This window comes from Bactrocera neohumeralis, chromosome 4, assembly GCF_024586455.1.
Source record: "Bactrocera neohumeralis isolate Rockhampton chromosome 4, APGP_CSIRO_Bneo_wtdbg2-racon-allhic-juicebox.fasta_v2, whole genome shotgun sequence".
NCBI lineage: Eukaryota > Metazoa > Arthropoda > Insecta > Diptera > Tephritidae > Bactrocera > Bactrocera neohumeralis.
The window spans coordinates 62,897,524-62,920,763 of NC_065921.1; the positions used below are offsets into that span (position 1 = coordinate 62,897,524).

At 37.4% G+C, this 23,240-nt stretch overlaps 1 protein-coding gene across 9 annotated transcripts in view; it reads right to left on the bottom strand.

Moving 5' to 3' along the window:
* LOC126757211 (fatty acid CoA ligase Acsl3) overlaps positions 1 to 17,413 on the bottom strand; it is a 62,024-nt gene extending 44,611 nt beyond the window's left edge. For 2 of the 9 annotated variants that reach the window (XM_050470924.1, XM_050470919.1), the window contains exons 1-2: positions 3,793 to 4,009; positions 3,017 to 3,035 (exon numbers count right to left, since the gene is read on the bottom strand). The gene's annotated coding sequence lies outside the window, so the exon portion shown is untranslated. Of the gene's footprint in view, positions 1 to 3,016; positions 3,039 to 3,346; positions 3,480 to 3,792; positions 4,010 to 4,366; positions 4,458 to 17,398 lie in introns of those variants that run through there. The other 7 variants (XM_050470923.1, XM_050470918.1, XM_050470921.1 and 4 more) reach the window with 6 other exon arrangements.
* Between the last annotated feature and the right edge of the window lie 5,827 nt (positions 17,414 to 23,240).

Sequence of the window (23,240 nt, forward strand, 5' to 3'; positions counted from 1 at the left end):
TGCAGTTCATAGCCTGTATATATCTGTATTCTTTCAATTTCTTGGACTGAAGCTATTTTCTGGCATCCTCAACAGGGAATTTTATAAGTGCTGTTTGGGTGTCTTCATAGAACTTTCTTAGGCTCTTAATAGCTAAGTTCGTCAGATCGTTGTTACCAAATCCTCTCTGCTGGTTGTAATATCATTCACGTCTCTACTCTCTACAAACGAATGTACAGGTCGGTCAAAATTCATTGGACTAACTCGAGTCTCACACATGTTCCGTCATGGTTTGCTTTAATGAGAACGAGTGTGTTGTGAAATATATAAAAATTTTCCGTATAAAACTACTAAAAATCGTGTTAGATAAAAATGGTTGACAAAACACATTCAACTGAACTCAAATTAATAATTCTAAGCGAATTCACAAAAGGTATGCGGCAAAGGAGCTTTGCAATAAATATTCTCTGGGGAACTATTTCTGTTATTTTACACAAGAACAAAGCTGATGGAACCCTTAAAAACTTAAGATTGGAGGGTGTCCTAGAATCACTTCGGTAAAGGGTGACTTGAGAATAAGCAGGAGTTTAAAAAGGATACAAAGATGTTAGAAAACTACGTTGTAGACAGCTTAAAACTACGGGTGAGTACGCGGGACAACACAGTACAACGACGCACCTTTGATAATGGCCTATTTAGACCCCGTGCTGCGCAAAAAACATATATTTAAAAAAAAATCAATTAGCACATTGTGAAGTGAAGTGAGTATTGTTTTCAGATCACTCCAAATTTATTTTGCAGACCTCAGATGGAATGGATTGTGTACGAAGACCAACAGGAAAGCGTTTATACCGCCAATATCGGAAGGGTACAGTAAAGCATGATGGAGGTAATATAATGGTGTGGGGGTTCTTTTCTTGTCACAGAGTAGAACCTAATTACAGAATAGAAGGGAAAAAGGATAGGTGCCAATATAAAACGATACTGCGAACCCAAATGTTACCCCACCCTATCCAAAAAATGCCGCCTGATTGGCAGTTTCAACACGATAATGACTCCAAACACACGTTAAAGTTGTGAAAGATTGGCTTTTAGAAAAACAAGTTTATGTTATGAGAGGCCTTATATGTTTATGTTATGAGAAAACTTATGGCAACAGGTAGATTAACAGGTCCACGGTAATAAAAACAAGCTATTTGATACCTTGAAACGAGCCTGTAATGGAATAAATGGCACACATATTAGTCATTTAATTTCATTTATGGCTATAAAATGTGCTGTAATCATTAAAAATAATGGGTACCCAATAATATATGAATTTAAACCAAATTTATTTTCCAGTCCAAGAGTTGGTCCAATGAGTTTTGTCCGTACCGAAAAAAATCTTACTCAACAAATCTGATCTTATAAATTCAATATACATATGTATGTATGTATTCCAAAGGTAACAGAAAAAATGTTCTAGCATGTGAAATTTCAATGCTAACAGAACTGCAATCATTTTTAATAACTGATGTAGAGCTGCCTACAAACATGCAATTATATACATACATACATATGTATTTATATCGCTCGCCGATTTGTTATTGCGCCATTAAAAAGTTAATTATCGTCAGTAAAATAATCGTAATTTTCAGCGAATACAAATTTTTAATAACCACTGTGATCTTACAACATCAGCAAACTTACGAAAAAAAAGTAAACAAATAAGTGCAGAGAAAGTTGAACATGTATGTAATTTGACTATATAAACATGTTTGGATTGAAAACAGAGCAGACGAATTAAACCGACTTTGACAACACAGCTGTGCTGGCACACACACAAATACAAATATGCATTTATTAAATAAAACCCATATTTTTATACGTAAAAAAAACGGCGATGCGATGACCTTTGATATTACCGGTTGCATATGCACACAAAATGAAAGTCGAATTCTCGTACAAAGTGTCCATTAAAATGTAAACAAACACATACATATGTATGTACATAATGTACATATGTATCTATCACTTGACAGCAATTGAAGCGCTATCGATAAATGTGAACAACCTAACGCTAACAAAGCTTTATATTTAAAATGGTCAAGGTTATTTCAACGTTCCTGCAATACATTTATTGTTCCTCCATACTTTTGCCATTTTTAGATTATTTTTCTTATACTATACTTCAGCACATAATATGGAAAAATTATGATAAACAAAAAAAAGTATATATGTATATACAAATGTTCTCTGCAAAAAATTCGCTTGTGATGTGTACATTTTTAATCGTTTTTGAAGCTTTCGCGTCCGCACCAAACTCAAACACAACGTAAATAAATACATAGAGTGTATGCAACATACACACATACATAGATGTTTAATATTTTGTATTTGTTGAAAGCGAGGATAATTGACTTTTGACTTACGTACATACACATATTGCACATAAAGCTAAATGGGCTGCTTGTCTGCACTCTCATGCATTCACATGTACATACTTACATATGTTTGTAATCCGCAAACAAACAAAAATTCGCATTTTAAATAACCAAAATAATGAGTGAAGGAACTAAAAAGCATATGAAGGCCAGTCGCCTCACCACGATTTATTGTTTCAAAAAAGCGGCGAAATAACATAAAATAAGAAAAAAGGGGGGAAAAATAGGAGTACGTTGCTCACATGCGTACCTCTGTTTATTTACTGGCATACTAGGGTATAATTTTCTATTTGAGATGGTTATTAAAACTTCGATGCAAACGAAGTTCCCCTTTTTTTCTTGTTAAGAATTTGTTTAATTAACAGAAGTGCAAATATTCCATTGTAATTTATTAGAAAACCGTACAACCCACGAAAATATAAAACGCGCTAAAAACGACTATACTACTTTTACATTCTATTAGATAACTGCAAATACAAAATTTGTCATATACTGTAGTACAATGTAAAATTTTAAATAGTAATCTATTTTGCTATTATTTATCAAGACGATTCATAAAAAAAATTGGAAATACACAAATACTATTACAAACGTCAGTTTATTTGCAAATTTACCTGTCCTAACTGGCATTAACTGCTGTAAATGCGTTGTTTTGTTAGCGTGACATTGCAGAGCAGCGTAAATTCATGCATGCGTATCGTTGTTTTTGCCGTCCCGCATTCGTTGTGTTTGTTAATTTTTATAATCAATGTGTTGTTGCGGCGAAAAAGTAATTTGTGTTGGTTTTCAGTTATTGTAGATAGAACAATGCGGCAGAAAAAATAAAGCAAAGGGGAAATTTTTAATATAGACAACAATGCATTTTACCTGAATAAAAAAAACAACTAATATAAAAGTTAAAACATATACATATGTAAAATAAAATTATTAAACCAACAATCGACTTTTCGTAACCGATTTCGTTGCGTTGTTAAAGAGCCCATCATACATAGTTTTTTTTCACACGTTCGGCGTACACACACGCTCTAACCATATTAAAAGAAAAACTGCACCATTATGTAAAATCACACATATTTCATGTAAAAATTTTCAATATTCGCTGAAATATAGAAATTTTCAAATTTGACTTGCATTTATATTATTTTAATGCACTTTTGTACACACACCTACACACAACTTTGTTTCGCAGCAATGACATTTAAACACACTATTTATTTTATTCTTAAAAATGAACACGATAGCGGTCGTGTAGACAACATTTAATTAAATATTAACAGAAAACTCGTAAAAACTCGCATTTGTCAGTTGGTCACACCACATTTCATTTTTTAATCTAAATATTTCTATAGGGCATGCTCATTTCAATGCCATTGGGCTTTTTATTACTTACTCGACAATCACACACATACACACGTTCTAATTTATTGCGTTAGATTATACTTGAATTAAACGATAAGTAAAATATTTAATTTACTATATTCACAAAAATAAAAAATAGAATATTTGGTGCACACCCGTTTTATTTATTGTTTTATTTTTTTTTCTTTAAAATCTTATTTGCAGCGATGTAAACAGTGAACACTCTCGGCCACGTTAGTTTTACTTCTGAATCAGTTTATTTGCTGTTTTCGTATGAAGTGTCGAAGACAAAGTCGCCGTCTTCGCTATTATCGCCGCACTTTCCCCTTAAAGCGTTGATTTGATTATACACTCTCTCGCTCCATGAGGACAACAACAACAAACAATGTTGTTCTTGTTATAATTCTCCCTTCTGCACGCTCACTTTCTCCTTTGATTATGTTGGCTTTGCAGTTTTTTTTGTTGTTTACATACATTTGTTACCGGTGCTCTCGCGGGTACGTCATCATTGCGAACCAGCGCCGCAAACAAAAAAAAAACCAAAAAACCAACGTACGAACAAATACACAAGTAAATAAAATAACGCAAACGTTGTTAAAGCCCACCTATTTTAATAATGACACCTAACTGAGGATTGATTATGCGTATAGTATTAACTATATACTAATATTTAGAAAATTTAAACACTTTTAATGTGTAAACCGCAATGAAAATGCACGTACGAAATGATGGACAGCTGAATTAAGCACTTTTTAAAAGATTTAACGACTCATATTTGTTGTGTGCTGCCAGGCGACGATTTCAGGTGCCAATTAACTACGAAAGATTAACACAAGTGCTTATTTATGACATATAGACTTTATTTCAGCGTTTACAGCAAATATATGCCAAAAATTATATTAAACAAATACAATTTATGTCGTTTCATACACCTTTACGACTATACAGTGCATAATTTAAAGCTGCAAATTATTTTTATATAGCTGGTAACTCTTGTTGACATTGTACTCAACTGAGTATGAGCGCTTCAATAAAAAAATATTTCACGTGGTGTGTGTGCAAAAACAATACAACAAATAAACTTGTATAATTTTTTATATATGTATGTAGGTTTACTGTCATTTTGGAAAGTGGCGTGATTTTCGCGTAAACAGAGCGCATGCTCGTTGGTAGGGTGAACGAGATAGCAGATAATAATAGAAAACATTTAACCGTTGCCGTATGTTATTGAAAAAAATAACGACACCAGTTGTCAGATGCTGCACGGAAAGATTAACACAAGCAAAATGATATATCTTACTTTTGCTGCAATTGGCTACTTTGCCACAAATGTGCAGGCGTTATTTTTGAAATCGCTGTTGTTGACACAAGACTCTGTACAATAATTTATCACAAAAATTGCTTGTTGGATAAAATTTATATTTATATTTCTAAGCTATCGAATTTTTCAGACGTCCTAATTTCAGAATGAAGCTGAGGTAGCAATAATATTTTTTATATACTATGTCAGCATTTATTATAATAGAGTAGCTGTGACAAGAAAATAAAACTAGTAATTTCAATAAATTACTATACATATGTACATGTATAGAAAAATATATTTATTGGTATATAAAATTTTACGTCATACATTATAGTATATAAGTTGTAGGCGATGCGATATGTACATGTATAGAAAAATATATTTATTGGTATATAAAATTTTACGTCATACATTATAGTATAGTATAGTTGTAGGCGATTTCGATGAGCATGGGTACTTGATTTAGTCCTTATTGAGAGAAATTTAGCCGCCCTTGCTAAAATACTGTAATTGTTTGCGTATATTTTATAAAGGCAAATTAAATAAGAAGTAACGAGAAAAATGTTAAATACCATTTTGCAAAAAACTCCCAACATTTATGCTAATGGGAAAAATTTATAAAGAACTCAGGTCATTATAGTAAAACTTAATCAAGCAAAACAATTTTACGCTACTCACCGTACAACATTCCAACATTCTATTGGGTAAATAGTTGTCATACTGTATTGATCTTATAAATAGCTGCTGTTTTCCATTACTTTGCTTTTATTATTTTTATTCTTACTTTGTATATATTTATTATAAAAAATTATAAATATACATATATATTTTATTTAATTACTACCAACAAAGTCATCATCGACATTCTCATGTTTAATTTCAGTATTTTGTATTATCACAACCACTTCGGCCACAGAGGTAGCGCGTGTCATGCGCTTCGGTGCGGTTGAAATGGTGACAGCCGAGCGCGTTGTAATCGTTTCGGTGATGCTTATTTCAGGTGAACTGCCTGCTGTCAGATGTAGATTACGTGTCAATGTTGGCAAACGTCCCGTTGGTAGAGTTCCTGTTGCTGTTGTGGACGACACCGGGATAGAATTAAGTTTTTCTGGAACCTGTATTTTTTGTAAATGCAAAATTATAAATAAAAGTTTAGTTTGAGGATTATTATAGTACATTCTAATACTCTCAAGTGAATTTTAAGATGTCTTTTAACAGCTTTTGAATTTTTACAAAATGTTGTAGTTTTCAGAATTATATTAACAGGCTTTAAAAAGTTTGAGTTCTATCACTAAGCCTAAACTAGGCGCAATAAATAAACCACCCAATTAGGTGCATGGGTCGCTTGAGAGCCTCCCAGAAACAATGGGAAAGGATTGTCAAAAAGAAATAAAACTGAATGTATGTTTTTGTAATTAATAAAGTTTTTTTAATACACTTAACTCTGAGAAACGAAAACATAACTGGAACGTTATATTTAATATAAAAATAAATGTAACCTGTCTCTAAACTATTTTTGTTTTTGCATGACTGAGAGCAACTTATACAATATAATTAATTAGCCCTATCGGCGGATGCTTCTGTACGTGGCGTTTTTGGTGATCTTCCCCAAGTGTGACAAGAGCGCGACACGCTGCAACCGACATCTGTCAAATATTAAAATACACACGTTCTTATGGACACAGTTATTTAGACAGGTTCACTCCTACACGACTGCAGGCCGTCAGTTGTCGCTGTCGCTAACTTCAAAATATTCTTATATTTACCAACGACAGTAGAGAGATGAGGTAGAGTGGTGATGCCACTAATATGTAAAATGTAAAATTATTCAAAGCTCTAACAGATGACAGATGTCGTTTGCAGTCTGTCGCGCCCAATGTGTTCAGCACTTTAATTATGAACACTTCTTACAATCAGTAAAAAACATAAAAAAAGAAAAAGGATAAAAAAACTCAAAGCAATTACGCAGAATTGAAATCCACACATACAAAGAACAAGTAAGGAAGGGCTAAGTTAGGGTGTAACCGAACATTTTACACTCTTACAACTTTCCAGAAAATACCTCAAGATGTAAAACGTCAACCGGAGGATCGCAATCTAAGAAATTCCTATATAACTCATACACTGACCGACAATTCGGCATAACATTTGTCAGGAAAACGAAAAGCATTATACCTAGTATATGAAAGTTGAGGTAGTATGGACCCGATCTTATCTATTAACTATTATCATTCCACATAGGATTCCAAAGGATAATACAAGGTGTAATTGTATTATCCTTTTCAATAAATAATAATAATAATAATAATAATTCCACATACTGGATTTCATCAAAGTACTTCACATACATTCACCAATCATATGGAATAAAGCCAGCCGGATCTTCGAAAATACTGATATTATACTACGTTCGGACCGACAACGAAAACATGTTTTCGTGGGAAAAACTGGCGTTTTGAATTAGGTTGGTCACTTGCATAAAATGAGTACTGCTTTATTTTTTTTTTTAATTAAGTACTGAAATCCTGCCAAATTATTATATACGGGTGGTATATAGATGGTATCGGGTGATTTTTTAAGAGCTTGATAACTTTTTTTAAAAAAAAACGCATAAAATTTGCAAAATCTCATCGGTTCTTTATTTGAAACGTTAGATTGGTTCATGACATTTACTTTTTGAAGATAATTTCATTTAAATGTTGACCGCGGCTGCGTCTTAGGTGGTCCATTCGGAAAGTCCAATTTTGGGCAACTTTTTCGAGCATTTCGGCCGGAATAGCCCGAATTTCTTCGGAAATGTTGTCTTCCAAAGCTGGAATAGTTGCTGGCTTATTTCTGTAGACTTTAGACTTGACGTAGCCCCACAAAAAATAGTCTAAAGGCGTTAAATCGCATGATCTTGGTGGCCAACTTACGGGTCCATTTCTTGAGATGAATTGTTCTCCGAAGTTTTCCCTCAAAATTGCCATAGAATCGCGAGCTGTGTGGCATGTAGCGCCATCTTGTTGAAACCACATGTCAACCAAGTTCAGTTCTTCCATTTTTGGCAACAAAAAGTTTGTTAGCATCGAACGATAGCGATCGCCATTCACCGTAACGTTGCGTCCAACAGCATCTTTGAAAAAATACGGTCCAATGATTCCACCAGCGTACAAACCACACCAAACAGTGAATTTTTCGGGATGCATGGGCAGTTCTTGAACGGCTTCTGGTTGCTCTTCACCCCAAATGCGGCAATTTTGCTTATTTACGTAGCCATTCAACCAGAAATGAGCCTCATCGCTGAACAAAATTTGTCGATAAAAAGCGGATTTTCTGCCAACTTTTCTAGGGCCCATTCACTGAAAATTCGACGTTGTGGCAGATCGTTCGGCTTCAGTTCTTGCGAATGGACCACCTAAGATGCAGCCGCGGTCAACATTTAAATGAAATTATCTTCAAAAAGTAAATGTCATGAACCAATCTAACGTTTCAAATAAAGAACCGATGAGATTTTGCAAATTTTATGCGTTTTTTTTTTTAAAAAGTTATCAAGCTCTTAAAAAATCACCCGATATAAGGGGCTCTATCGGAGCCGGTGTGAAAATTGGACAATGGGCGTGACACCACCCACTTTCTGGTGAAATCCCATATCTCCTAACCGGACTAACCGATTTCGACAAAATTTGGAACGTAACATTCCTTTCATATTCCTATGTTACTCTGTGAAAATGAACGAAATCGGACTACAACCACGCCTACTTCCCATATAACATAATTTAAAATTCCATTTGATTCTTTCACTTTCCAGTACACAAATAAAGAATTAGTAAATATAACGGAATAATATTTTGTAATTCCCTTAAAGTAAGCCACCTTTTGACCAATAATTGTCCACATCCAACCAAAACTGTTATATCAATAGTTGACTTTACCCCGAAAACATCGTTCAACGTGTGTGTTCAATAGGAATTGAAATTCGCACAGAATCCTTTTCTGGCAATAGTATTTCATTCTGTCAAAAATGGGTTGAATCGGGTTAATACTTTCCTGAGCCCCCATATATCTAATATAAAGATTTTAGAACTTATAGGTCACTTTATGCTGGATATATCCGCCAATATTTGAGTCATCTCAATGAAAACTTCAGAACATATTTTTACAACAATGTATCTTTGCGGCTAAAATAGATACAATTGGGCGAAAACTTGACCCTCCCTCCATGTAACTATTACAAAGATTTTCGAACATCCACTTGGCCTTGCTCCATATTATTGGTGATTGTATGTAAGGTACCTAAATGAAGCCGAGCTAACATTTTATTGATTATGTGGCATATTAGTAGTATGTGGGATGACCAAAAATAGATAAAATCTGGTCGGCACTACCTCCTACTCAAGTATATTCAACATAAAATGTTCGGTTGCACCCGAAATTAGCCCTTCCTTACTTGTTTTATTTTAATATATTGCATTATTATATTCAATCATGCATTTTTATTCGTTTTCATTCATAAAATCTCTTTAAATAATTTTATCCGATTTTTGAGACCAAATGCTCCTACGTGCGTCGTATGGAGTCAGCGCTCTAGACAGCAGCGATATGTGCGCACGCGTCGATGTTCTGGACAGGGTTTTCATTTACTACTCGGTTGCAGCAAAATTTCTAGAATTATTGCTATGCTTCCCGTCAAATTCAGAGTGGTAGCAATAGCAAAATAAAACGATACGGGGGTAGCGTAGCCTTTCAAACGCTGGAGTGAGGAAGCTAAACACAGTAAAACATTTTTTTCTTCAACTTCAAGTGGGATATTGGAGGATGGAGACATGTGTAGAAGTTCACGCAAGTGAGGAAAGTTCTCTGATCGCCCTTCACTTGAGAGTGGCCAGAAACAATTCTTTTACATATGGCTCAAGCAGCTCTAAGTAATCTAAAAACATCCGTTTGAAGACGAGCTAAAGTGAGAAGGCGAAACATCCCCTGCACAGGGTTGTGCGCTGGGTTTGGGACCTGCCACGTAAAAAAACAGTACCATCCCTTTTGATGACGACCATGGCAAACGAAATAAGGACTACGATTTGAGGGCATGCACCTCGAATGTCCGGTCCCTTAATTGGGAATGTGCCGCTGCCCAGCTGGTTGATGTCCTCGTTAGAGTGAAGGCTGACATCACCGCCGTCTAAGAAATGCGATGGGCGGGACAAGGACTGAGACGAGTAGGTCCTTGTGGCATTTACTACAGTGGCCATATAAAGGAGCGCAAATTGGGTGTGGGATTCGTGGTGGGGGAGAGACTCCGTCATCGAGTACTGTCATTCACCCCGGTGGATGAACATCTAACCACAATCCGCATCAAAGCGAAGTTGTTCAACATATCGCTGATTTCCGCCCACGACCCGACGGCAGAGAAGGACGATATGACCAAAGATGCCTTCTATGAGCGCTTGGAGCGCACTTTTGAGAGCGATATCAAAATCGTGCTTGGCGACTTTAATGCCAGGGTGGGCAAAGAAGGTATCTTTGGCACTGCGGTCGGTAAATTCAGCCTCCACGATGAAACATTCCCAAATGAGTTGAGGCTGATCGACTTCGCCGGGGCCCGAAATATGGTTATCTGTAGTACTAGATTCCATCATATTGTGATAGACGGAACACACGTCTCCAGTGGTCGTAACATCGACTCGGACCACTATCTTGTTGCAGCCAAGATTCGCACCCGCCTCTGTGCAGCAAAAAACACAAGTCAACAATCACAAGCAATCACAACAGACAGCTGAACGATTTTCTACTCGACTTGCACTCCTGCCCTCTGAGACACTCGTCAACAACTCGATATAAGGGAACTGTGGGACGGCATTTCAAGCTCCTTACGTACAGCTGCAACCGAAACTAATGGTTTTCGAAAAATGCAAAAGAACAGCGCGAGAAAAAATGCGGCAGCCAACAGAAGGTTTCAAGACCGGGGCATACTCTTGTAGAACCCCCAAGGGTGATTTTGTGACCGATGCCCAGAGCATACTAAAAGTATGGAGGGAACACTTCTCCAGCTTGCTGAATGGCAGTGAAAGTACAACGCCAAGAGAAGGCGAACTCGGTTCCACAATCGATGACGATGAAGCAGACGTTCCATTGCCCGACCATGAAGAAGTTCGAATAGCAATTACCCGCCTGAAGAACGACATAGCGGCGATAGATTGCCGGACGAGCTATTCAAAGACGGTGGCGAAGAACTCATAAGGAGCATGCATCAGCTTCTTTGTAAAATATGGTCGGACGAAAGTAGTGTAGCTTTAGACCTGGCAAATCAGCAACCGACCAGATATTCACCATGCGCCAAATCTTGGAAAAGACAATTGAAATTAGAATCGACACATACCACCTCTTCGTCGATTTCAAAGCTGCTTTCGTGAGCACGAAAAAGAGCTGCATTTATACCGCGATGTCTGAATTTGGTATCCCCGCAAAACTAATACGGCTGTGCAAACTGACGTTGAGCAACACTAAAAGCTCCGCCAGGATCGGGAAGAACCTCTCCGAACCGTTCGATACGAGCTTAATCAACTTAATCAAGCAGGTACATTCTTTTATAAGAGTGTACAGCTGCTGGCGTATGCCGGTCTAGCAGTGAACGAGGGCAAGACGAAATATCTCCTGTCATCAAACAAACAGTCGTCGCACTCGCGACTTGGCTCTCACGACTGTTGACAGTAATAACTTTGTTGTAGATAATTTCGTCTATTTAGGAACCAGTATAAACACCACCAACAATGTCAGCCAGGTCAGGCCTTTACTAGAAGTAAAGTCCTCTCTCGACGAACAAAAACCAAACTCTATAAGTCACTCATAATTCTCGTCCTGCTATATGGTGCAGAGGCTTGGATGATGAGAACAACTGATGAGTCGACGTTGCGAGTTTTCGATATACGACGACATTGACATAGTTCAGCGAATTAAAAGACAGCGGCTACGCTGGCTACTTCATGTTGTCCGAATGGACGAAAACACTCCAGCTCTGAAAGTATTTGACGCAGTACCCGCCGGGGGAAACAGAGGAAGAGGAAGATCTCCACTACGTTGGAAGGACCAGGTAGAGAAGGACCTGGTTTCGCTTGGAATATCCAATTTGCGCCACGTAGCGAAAAGAAGAAACGACTGGCGCGCTGTTGTTAACTCGGCTATAATCTCGTAAGCGGTGTCTGCGCCAGTAAAGAAGAAGAAGACATGTGGTTATGCGCCTAATTAAGGGTTAGAACAAACATTTCTATCATTTCGCTACATACATACATATGTACGTTTTCAACTTTGACTCGCTGATAGTTAGTTACGTATTTCAGTGGTTATACGAGTATCAAATTTATTTAAAAATTTGAAGTTTATCCGGCAAAAGTTTCAAATACATATATATTATGCAATCGGCTACCAAAACTTTTAACGCGGTTTTTCGAAACGCTGTGTGGTATACCGGCCACTGCAAGTTGAATAGGCATCTATACAACATGGGCCTAACCTCCTGCGTTAACTGCCGGTTCTGCGACTTGGAGCCTGAAACCCCGGAGCACCTGCTGATCTACTGCACAGCAGTCTGTAGACGCAGGACTAAGGCCCTCGGATCAATGTTTCCAGATAGGCATCGCATAGCCTCATTAACGCCCGGAAGACTATTGAACTTCATCAATGCGCTGGGGCTAGGTGAGTCTATGTGAGTTAGGAGAGGGCACAATAGACCAAAGGTCGCGGTGCATTCCTCATATTCAATCAATCAATCAATCTGAGGCATAAAGGAAAATTTCTCGGAAAACCCTGGACTTGATATGTATATTCTTAGATATATTTTATATTTATTTTTCAGGTATTGACCGACGTATAAAACTTTTGGTAATAATTTTGAATATTTAAGAACAATGGTAAACTGCCATTTTGAAAAAAGAATTACTAGTTCTTCGTTCATTAACTCTATTCATCTATAGTATTACTACATTTGTGGTTTTTGGATTAGAGATAATTTTAAGCAGAAAAATTTTTCTCAGCGCCATATACATTTGTTCAGAAGTCTTTCTAAACCTAGAGATCGTCTACCAGACCAAGGGGTTCCAAAACTTTTCAAAATGAACAAATAAAATACCTCTTAAAAATTCACAAGCAATCATGTTATTTTTGACTTCCAAGTAGATACCCAACTCAAACATTAGAATTAGAAACGAATTGGTCCAATATTTTAAATAGAAATAATGATAAAAAAACTTAATAAAAACACTATAAAGAAAAAGTTATAAAAAAAACAATAAAAAATTAACAAAAGAAAACCCAAAAACAAAATATTATTACAAACAAAAAATATAGAAAAAAAGAGGTTACAGTTAGCCGTGAATATCCAATAGCACCCAACTTTAATAAAAAAACACAATTATCGGGGTACGGAAAAAGTTTTAATAAATTTTACTTGCTCACCTGACGCATGGCCAACTCTCGCCCCCTACGTGGTGTTCTTTTCTGCGATGTGGTTTCACCATCGTTAAGCGGTGTGCTAGCGATTTGTGTAGGCGTCTGCATTGGAGGTTTAGTGTCTTGGTATAGCTTGTGTAGCCATCATTATGGTGAAAACAACGTTCGACATAGTCGTTACATTTAGCAACGATGTACCCTGTGACTGTTGCTGTATTGTTGTAGTGGGCATCACAGTGTTGGTGGTTTGTGCTGGTATAGCTTTTGATACTGATTGTATTCCTCGTGAAGTAAATTTAGCTGTCGTAGCTACATTGGTCGCAGTACCGATTTGTGCACCATACTCGTCAATCAAATGCACAGCACATTTTTGGCGACGTTGTGCTTGACGCTGAGCGGCTGCGAGTCGTCGAACATTTTTCTCATCTACTGTCTCAGAAGCACGCTTATTAGCCATTAGCTGGGCATGCTTTCGACGTCGAGAAATTGCTTCATCAGGTGTTTGAGTGGACCGCTGGATGAGCATACGCAGTGCGTTTTTTTGGCGGCGAAAATCAGCTTTTTCAAGTGTTTCTGATGCACGCTGAGAAGCAATGCGGATAGCATTTTTCTGACGCCGAGCATCAGCTTGTGCAGAAGTTTCTCTAGCTCTGACTTCTGCCTGACGTGCTGCTTGCTTACGTCTGCGCTGTTCTGCATGATAAGTAGATTCTTGCTGTCTAACAATTTTCATGGCTCGAGCTCTTACTGAGCTCCGTGAAAGATTTGATTTACGTTTGCGAGCCATTATTAGTTACCGGAAAATTTCAAAAATATCCTAGTCCTAGAAATATACTTACATATATGTATGAAATATTAATCTATCAAAATAGCTCAAGAACTTGTAGCTAAATCACTACTAAGAATTCTATTTAAATCTAGTTGAATGACAAAAAGAGTTGCAAGCAAATAAAAGCAGAACTTGGTATATAGTAAATGTCACTAAACAACGTGTGCATCAAATAATAAGAAAAGATGTATGCCTTAAATATAAAAATATGAATGCAGAAATCTACACTGATTTGGAACAAGAACTCCTTGATTTTTCTGGTAATTTACTTGGTGATGACTGAATTTACGAGCAAGACAATGCACCGATCCATGTAGCGAAGAAGACGTTATTTCAAGAAAAATATTTGAATACAATTTTGTTGTTTAATATTTAGTTAGTATAGTAGAATTATTATTTCATTGGTTATATATACATATGTACCTACTTAAACAAATAACAAAGTACATTTAACAATAATTAGAAAACATAGAATTTATGGCAAATATGGCACATATGGTAAATAATCAACGGACATTAAAGTGCAATCATCTGCAATAACCACTGCTTGTGTGGATAAAAATCAAAACAAGTAAAAACGTTATCTTCCGTTGCATTTAAGCTATAGCAATCTTCGCAGGTGCATTTTTTACAGCAAAAGGGGATAGAAAGATCTTCATTTTCATTTTGAACGGTCAGTTAGTAATATAATATAATATAATAATAGACTATATTTATTTGTAACAAGACATGTAATTAATTCATGAATGTTTTATGACGAAAGAAAAAAACATGACGGAAAAAATTATGGCTATTTAATTCTTCCCGATATATTAGGAAACTCCTGCAATAAATTTGACCTTGATAATATTAATAGCGGATATTTGAATTATTGATGAATAACTCGACTCTAGTTTCTGGACTCGTGTCGATCTTGTGAACGCACTGAGCGGCACCAAAAGAGAAATTGCCGATAATTAGCGTAGAAATCAGGGATAATGGGATGCCCAACTTATTCCAGTGTGAGAGCGCCTCAAAATAAGCGTTTTTTATAACATTTTCCATTATGGCCAGACCGAATAAAATAAGAATTTTTGGGCATTTTAAATTAAAACACCCAACTTTTATTACGATTGCAAATTATTATATATTGGACTTTTAATATTTTCATTGTTTTAAATTTGTATTAGCGATCTTGAACGGGGGCAACAAATTCCTCCATTCACATATATTTTTGGTATAATTTCAATCTGGCCGTTCCAGTCATTCCAATTGCAAAACGTCAAAACCTACCCAATCCAGTCAACTGTCAAAGTTCGGTAGGTGAGCGGTTCTCACATTTCCAGTGACAGGAGAGTTGGGGATCTCTTTATCTCTAGTAGAAATGGTCCCCGTTTGAACGCAATTTGTTCAACTTGAGTACTAAACCGTTACCAGGAATAAAGGGATGTTAAACTTATTCCAGTGTGAGAGCGCCTTAAAATAAGAGTTTTTTATAACATTTTCCATTATGGCCAGATTGAACAAAATAACAATTCCGATTCCTTTGGCGCCGCGATTTGAAGGTACCGTTGGTAAGAGGAAGTCCTCCTGATTAAAAAATATATAGGTACCGCAAACGCTTAGTTTACGAGATATTCGACCTTAAAGTTCAAAAATTCCCAAAATTCGAACATTTCAACAAGCTATTTTACCACATTAAACACACTTTACTCACATTTTTCATTTCAAATTAATTAAATTAAACTATAAGCTTTTAAATAAATCCACATTTTACACTTTTAACAGTCTTTTTACCGAAGAAATCTTTATTTTAAAAATTACATTTTACACTCGTAGTGAACATCATGTGTGTGCTAAAAATTACGACGAAATGGAGCGCTGCCATGTGATTATAAGGAAATTCACTAAAATGCCTTTTTTCCCAAAAATTCCTCTATCCATTCATGTGGATATGTTCTTTATTTAATTAAATAAAGAAATAAGTAATATTATATAGTAATATTATATAATAATATTATAAAATAATATTATATAATAATATTATATATATTGTCACCTAATATACAAAAAACGTATTATCAAAAATAAATGGAAACCGCTGACAGATATAATAACCAAAATTTAACCATTTTATAACGAAACCTCAAATTTTGTTTCAATATCAGTGCAAGATAACCAAAAAATGTAACCACTTTACAACGAAACTCAATATGTTTTTTTTTATTTTAACGCAGAAAGGAGTACTACGCGAAAGTACTTCAGTCACCCCGGGTATTCGCTCGACCAGGGTTATTTTTTTAAAGCGCGGCCGAAGGCCGCCAACGCAGAAAGGAGTACTACGCGAAAGTACTTCAGTCACCCCGGGTATTCGCTCGACCAGGGTTATTTTTTTAAAGCGCGGCCGAAGGCCGCCAACGCAGAAAGGAGTCCTACAACTTCAGTCACCCCGAGTATTCGCTCGACATAAATCACATAAATCACATATTACACATATACATATGTAGAAAGAATTTTTTATAGTTAATATAGAAAAAAGAATCACGCGAAAAAGCAAACAAAGAAAAATTGTTAAAAATCCTACATATTTCCTGTTTAAGATGTGGCAAGGCTTGTTTTCCTCATAATTGTAAGCAATCTAACCTTTTCAACGATGAGTGTGCTAAGTGATTTTTAAATTAATAAATTTAGGTAAAATATACCAAAATAAATGTGAACTTATTTCAATGTTTAGAGTGCATATTTACATATACAGATTGAAAAACGTGAAAAAATTTAGTGAAGCATAGAGAAATAGCATGTGTTATTAGTGCAAATTTTTGAACTTTTTATCGTGAATATTTTAAAATATAAAAGTTATTTTTATATTATTTTTGGATATTTCTTCTCTGGAGAAGCTCCCCTATCCGCATCCATATCTAAATGGGGTATATTTATACGGAAATTCGGTTTTTTTACCCCTCCGCCAAAGTAATCGGAATCGTGCCAATATTAGTAATAAAGACTCGCATTCGTTAGTTGGTCACTCAAGTTTCCATTTTGAGTCTAAATATTTCTATAAGGTGTACATATTCTAATGCCTTTGGGCCTTTTTTTATTACTTACTCGACAATCACACACGTACAAACGTTCTAATTTATTGCGTTTGATTATACATGAATTAAACGCTAAATTAAATATTTAATTTACTTTAATCACAAAAATAAATAATACAATGTTTGGTGCACATTCGTTGTGTTTTTTTATTCTTTAAAATCTTATTTGCTACAATGTAAACAGTAAACATCAGGAATGAAGGGATGCCAACTTATTTCAGCGAGAGAGCGTACCTCAAAATTAGTATTTGGGGAAACTTTAGTATACCATCCCACGATTTCAGGGTTAAAAGTGGTATGGTTGGATAGTGCTGATGCTCCAGATTAAGAATATATATAATTATTGCCTTATAGTTTTCGAGATATTTGCATTTAAAGTTGAAAATTTTGCAATTTAATTTTGCAATTTCTCGACTTATGGTTAGTTTTTCCTCCGTATTATGCACTTTTTATACACTTACAATTCACTACAATATTTCTACATATTTATTTTTTATTAATATTTTAGATATTTGCTTAAAATAAGCATTTTATATTTTACATAAATATTACTACACGCACAATACCAGGGTGTGTCAGATTTTTCTTCGAGTAAAACTCCTTTTTGCGTTGGCGACCTTCGGCCGCGCTTCAAAAAAATAACCCTGGCCGATCCAACACCGGGGTGTGCCAACACCGGGGTGTGTCAGGTTTTTTTTCGAGTAAAACTCCTTTTTGCGGTGGCGGCCTTTGGCCGCGCTTCAAAAAAATAACCCTGGCCGATCCAACACCGGGGTGTGCCAACACCAGGGTGTGTCAGGTTTTTTTCGAGTAAAACTCCTTTTTGCGTTGGCGGCCTTCGGCCGCGCTTCAAAAAAATAACCCTGGCCGATCCAACACCGGGGTGTGCCAACACCGGGGTGTGTCAGGTTTTTTTTCGAGTAAAACTCCTTTTTGCGTTGGCGGCCTTTGGCCGCGCTTCAAAAAAATAACCCTGGCCGATCCAACACCGGGGTGTGCCAACACCAGGGTGTGTCAGGGTTTTTTTTCGAGTAAAACTCCTTTTTTGCTTATTACTCATGATATAGCAAGAAAAAGGATAATGATTTATGTATTTGGCGTATAAACCTATTTTTTATTCGTTTGATAAATGTGTAGATATGGCAATACTTATTATTTGACAACACGGAACACTTATTGTTATTGTGCGTGCAATAGTATTTATGTAAAATATAAAATGCTTATTTTAAGCAAACATCTAAAATATTAATATTAAATAAATATGTAGAAATATTGTAGTGAATTGTAAGTGTATAAAAAGTGCATAATACGGAAGAAAAACTAACCATAAGTCGAGAAATTGCAAAATTAAATTTGCAAAATTTTCAACTTTAAATGCAAATATCTCGAAAACTATAAGGCAATAATTATATATATTCTTAATCTGGAGCATCAGCACTATCCAACCATACCACTTTTAACCCTGAAATCGCGGGATGGTATACTAAAGCCGACCCTAATATTTTTTATAACATTTTTCATTGTAGCCAGATCAGACAAAATACTTGTTTTTGGGTATTTAAATTAAAACACCCAATACTTATAATGATTTTATGATTTTGTGGTATATTATAACAACTGACTTTTGAACTTTTAATAAAGGGATTTAAATCTGTTACCTTTCAATTTTATAAATGTTTTTAATTATTTTTCATTGGTAATTAGTGCTCAAATACAATTAACCGTGTACTATGATACAGTTTAAGCAATATTTTGAGACTAACGCTAGAGACTGTTTAGTGAATAGTAACTAGTCACAAATTGAGACTTTACCTCACAATGTCTCAAATAGAGACTAGAGACTGTTTATAGAATCCCGCTATAAATTTCGCATTATCTTTCATTTTCATTGCTTTACATTTTTTCCTGAAGAACGGCGACAGCAAATCCCTGCGTTCCCATATATTTTTGGTAGAATTTCAAACTAATGTTTGCAATTGTAAAATGTTAAAACCTAACCGGTCCAGTCGACTGTCAAAGTTGGGTAGGTGAGTTGCTCTCTCATTTCTAATGACAAGAGAGTTGGGTGAATGTTATCCATGGTTGGGCATCTCTTTATCTCTGGTGAGTTTTACCTCTTACTATGTTCGGACCGACAACGAAAACATGTTTTCGCACGAAAACTTGTGTTTTCGTCCATGTAAAATCTGTCAAACGAAAACACTGTTTTCGCTGAAAACTTCTTGAAAACTTACATTCCACTCATTATAATCGCTGCCTGCTCTAGTTTAATCGATGTTTTTGGAAAACATACTTTGCCGGCCCTAAATTATCACTTGATATTTGTTTACATTCCACAAAAACAGCTGTCGCTTGAAGCGCTGAACACATAGAGAGCGACAGACTGCAAACTACATCTGTCAAATATTAAAATACACACGTTCTTATGGGCAGTGTTATTTTGACAGCTGCACGACTACACGACTGCAGGCCGACAGTTGTCGTTCTCGCTAACTTCAATATCCTCCTATATTTGCCAACGACAGTACGACGACAGTAGAGTTGACAGTAGAATGGAAGATAGAAAGAGGAGGTAGAGGGTGATGCCACTAATATGTAAAATGTAAAATTATTCACAGCTCTAACAAACTTGAAGTTATTTTACAAATAAAAGCATAAAATCGCTATATTATAGCCCTATTATATCATTTGTAATAACAATTGATAATTTAAAGCAAAAATATTTACCTATTTACTTATTTTTTGCATAAAAAATTTCACTTTGAACAAAATATTAAAATTTCATTGAAGTGAAAGGAATTAGTATAGCCACAACGAAATTGTGTACATACAAAATGGACAACTGCGTTGTTTTGTGTACATGCCGGCCATTGTGTTGTTGTTGCTTCTCAAAATGTACATGTAGTAAGATGAACAACGACGTTTTCAGTTCACTGTCGTGCTGCTGCAGTCTGTCGCAGTCATTGTGTTTACCACTTGATATTCTCATATTAGGGGGATTCTATTGCTCTTGCAAAACCTTGCACGGTGCAGAAATTGCAGAATTTTCCTTGGTGCAACGGCACAACAACAAACACACGCATAAAATAATTTGCTGTGGCTATAAATATGTCAGACCAAAACCCATGTTTATTTTTGTGCCGTCATATATTACTAAATTCTGCAATGGGTGCTCTCTTGACCTTGCATATTTCGGTATGGAATTTTTGCATTTTGTGTTATCGTGCAATCTGATTTGATGGTTGTCAGTGAAAACTCATCGAAAACACACATTGTTGGTCCGAACGACTTAGATTCCACAACATACAAATGTGTTTTCAAAATGTTTTCAATGTCGGTCCGAACATACCCTACAAGACGGAGGTAACGGATTGCACAAACACATTGAAACATTTTCAGCTGTTCACTAACACTGTTACATTTTCTGGAATTTTTAATTGAATGGGAGAATACGAAAGTAAGATAGAGAAAAAATATCGACATTCCAAACATATTGTATTATTAACTTGCTGGAATAGGAGAGACGAATGCCCAATTTTTCAAGAAGAAGAAAACGAAAAGCTCAGTTTATTTTGGATTTTAAAGAGGTAAGTTCGTTATTTCATAATTTGATATTTTATAAATAATTTCTTATACATATATATTTATTTGTTATTAATTTCTTTTATATAGAGTAAACGAAAAAGCTAACAAGGAGAAAAAGGTAAGCATTGTGAATTGAATGTCGTGTGTGTAAATAAAATTTTTAATATTACAGAAATCATTTGGAGCATTTGGATGCGTATAACAAAGACGCACCATTCAATTAGCCGCATCACCGGTGGCTTGGAGGACGAGCATTACGTGGAGCTCGCTATTAGTTTAAGTAAATATTTGATTATTTTGATTTTATTATTAAATAAAGCGAAATAATAAAAAAAAACTGAATTTTATTTAAAAGAATTGAATTTGCTAGAAGTAACAAATGGGTAACAAATAATCTTGTTACTGTTTATTCCTACTAGCATGTTTATATGTTAAACTGATAACCAAAATAATAACACTAACAGATATTCCCTCTGCGAATGGAGGGCCGAATTGGGAAGTAACTGTGGCCTTACCGCGCCAAGGGGCTCTGGCGTGGCGGACCTTCCAGTTCCCCAGCTAGATCATAGACCCGACAGCTCACACTGTTGAGCCAAGGGTCGTGAGAAAAAGATGGACAACAACAATACAACACAAAAACAAACGCAAACATTGGATTCGATGACGATGAACGTCTCCTCCACACCAGAAGCTGCCAAGCTGCACAAAGCTCTGGCTAAAGAGAAGACGGACACAGTGCTAGCCATCAAAAGGAATGACGGGACATTCACAGAGCTACAGAGCTCTTGCGTGCTCACTCCGTGACGGACAAAGGGCAACGACAAAGAACAACGGAAGCGGAAAAGGAGATCGGGCAGCGGAAGGTAAGGGGGGTCGAGGGGCTAGGCGGAAGTTTAGCTTCCTCGACGCTTTTACGCCAGAGGAGTGTTCGCTGCTTGAGGAGCACGCCAGGAAGGATGCTGACGACGTGCTCTCTTGCAGCGGAGCTCACCTGGTGGTAACGCCTGGTGCCGCTGTAGCAGCAACGAGCGTCGCCAAGACCCCCGCCGGTAGATGCAGTGGGTGGGCCTCGGGCGAGTCGCATCAGGCAGGTCCTGACGGCGTAAGAAGGAGAAGGCGCAGAAGAGGTGGGCAACGCCCCCTCCCAGAAGTTGGCCAACACGGCGGGTGCGATGATCCTCATAGGAAAGGGATGAGTGGTTCTACCATGAAGTGGTACCTACGGCACCTCCGTGATGGGAAAACCCCGGAGGCAGCGGAGGCTCTAGCCAGGAGAAAGAGCCAAGGGAGCAACACATCCCCGGCAAATGGGCGCGACAAAAGCGTGCCAGCTCGCGCGCAAGGCAGCGGTAACAGCAACCGTGGCCCGGTCAGCACAACTCTGACCGTAAGGCGGGGCGACAGCAGGGCACTGCCCGCGGGCACGTACGCCAAAGCCGAGAAACGGAAGCCCCCCCGATCCAAAAGGGTGTGGGGCACAGACGCAAAGGCCTCCGGGGGCCAACCATCTGGACCGGCTCCTCACCAGGTGGAGGAGGGGTGGCGCGGATATGCGGATGCTGTCAGAGGCATCCGCATGGCTGTTCTGTCTTTTAAATACCCGGCGGAGGCGCTGAAACCGGAGGAGCTCACCGTGCTTCGGGACATTCTTATGGACGAGGTGTCTAAAGGAGAGGTCTACACGCCGTCCTTCCTGGGCATCGACTTCAGGGGAGGTATGACGCAGGTAGACTGCCTGGACGAGTCGTCCGCCGACTGGCTGAGGGAACACGCTCCAAAGCTGGGAAGCTGGACGGGCCCTGTCCTCTGCGCGAAGAGGGTGGAAGATGTGCCAATCATGCATAGCATGACAATGTTCCTCCCTCGGAGCGGGGAGCGGCCTGGTGTGTTGCCGGCAGCAGAAAGGAGAAGCTAGGTGACATGGAAGGATGGGGGTTACACTTCTTCATAGACGACGAGTCGAATAAGTATGTCCGGGCCGCGAGCTTGCGCCTGTTCTACAGGTACAGCACGGTCGTCATGCGGCCCTACAAGCCTGCTGACACCGGGAGCAAGGAAGCCGAAACGCCTGCGACTCCACGGGACAAGGGCGTCGATAACCAGGCAGTGCCGGAGTCCGCCCCGGAGGAAACAAGGATGGAGGTGGACGAGTTGTCGGAGCAGCCCTGCGGGAGCAGGTCCGGACAGGCAGTGCCAGCAATGTAGGGTGTGAACCCACATTCATAACTATAAGCAGGAGGGAAGTGTTGGACGTCACTCTCAGTAAT